The sequence below is a fragment of the Myotis brandtii genome, unplaced genomic scaffold (genome assembly GCF_000412655.1).
Source record: "Myotis brandtii unplaced genomic scaffold, ASM41265v1 scaffold397, whole genome shotgun sequence".
NCBI lineage: Eukaryota > Metazoa > Chordata > Mammalia > Chiroptera > Vespertilionidae > Myotis > Myotis brandtii.
The window spans coordinates 5,057,887-5,059,121 of NW_005365229.1; the positions used below are offsets into that span (position 1 = coordinate 5,057,887).

A 1,235-nucleotide genomic window follows, 5' to 3' on the forward strand; every position below is an offset into this window, starting at 1 on the left:
GCGCGCCTCAACTTCGCGGCCGCGTACAAGCCCGGGCTGGCCCCTGGGAAGGCAGCGTCGCCGACTGGCTGTACCCCGCGCCCACCAGCAGCGGACTCACCTCACGGAGTATCAGGAAACCAAAACCCGGGAGCCAGGGCTGGGGGCGGGGCAGAACCTCTCGCCGCAGACACGCCCACTTACTGCGGAGGAACTACGCCACGGGAGAGCCGCCTTCTTCGCAGAGGGATTGGATCTTCGAGGGCAGGCTCTCCTGTCTATTGGCTGGGATATCTGTCGACGCTGACGAGAAACGGCGTCCAGCCGTCGTAGTGCACCCTGGGAGTTGTAGTCCGGTGGCACGGCCCACGAGGCCCGCGAGCGTTCGCACAGGGCAGTTAACGCCCGCGCTGGAGACCTGACTTCTGGCCTGTCGCCTTTGAAGAGGTGAGAGTGCGTGCGTCAGGTGAGTGCTCTGCTTGCTCCTGGGCAGGGGCCGGGGTCTGGGGGAAGCGCCCGCAACTGGGCACCATGTCGGCCTGGGTGCCTTTTGCCTCCCAAGTCGTTTCAGGGCGGTCGAGCCAGGCCGGGGCACCTCTCGCATGCTCCGCGGTCACCTTCCTACGTCCCGGTGCCCTCGGTCCACTTGAGCGGGCCAGGCCGGGTTCCGACCTCTGCCCGCGTCCTGACTCCTGGCCGGTGACCATGATCTCCGTCTCACTGCAGCTCGAACCTGCGGATGTTTCCTGCACCACTTGAGCCACAGTACAGACCCTCTTTAGCATCAAATGCTCCAGGAGTACTTAGTGCATCCTTGACAAGTGAAAGGGAATCGGCCCGGTCCCCATTCTCATCCTACTTTCTGCCGAGTGGATCATCGCCAGAGGGAAACACGTTTTTGAGAGACCAGGATTTTAAAATTAATATGAATGATGTCAGCAGTCGAGAGGAGTGCCGGCTCCGCTTTCTGCATGAAACTAGAATAGCATTTGTTAAGTTATTCTTCCAGATAAAGTGCGGATGTACGAAAATGTGTTAGACAAGGGTGGGGGGGTGGGGGTGGGGGGAGATGGCTACAGGTTCTAGTCCCGGCCTTGCTGCTGAGGAAATATGATACTCCTTTTTTTTGTTAAAAAGGACTGTTAACAGCAATGCTTTTGATTCCTCTATCTCTAGCCCCTCCTGCCACATTAAAATGGAAAGAGAATATAAATGAAGGCAGTTCGAGTTCTTTGGCAGAAAGGCAACCTGAATCC

General features: G+C 58.1%; 1 protein-coding gene and 1 long non-coding RNA gene across 3 annotated transcripts in view; one reads left to right on the forward strand and one right to left on the reverse strand.

Moving 5' to 3' along the window:
- Positions 1-165, reverse strand: part of ZNF174 (zinc finger protein 174) — a 7,400-nt gene extending 7,235 nt beyond the window's left edge. The window contains exon 1 of the mRNA XM_005872978.2: positions 101-165. The gene's annotated coding sequence lies outside the window, so the exon portion shown is untranslated. The remainder of the gene's footprint in view (positions 1-100) is intronic.
- A 147-nt stretch (positions 166-312) lies between these two features.
- The window catches only part of LOC106727260, a 16,379-nt gene continuing 15,456 nt past the window's right edge, over positions 313-1,235 (forward strand). Inside the window, exon 1 of one of the 2 annotated variants that reach the window (XR_001363429.1) lies at positions 313-445. This is a non-coding gene — a long non-coding RNA (uncharacterized LOC106727260). The remainder of the gene's footprint in view (positions 446-1,235) is intronic. The other variant, XR_001363428.1, reaches the window with a different exon arrangement.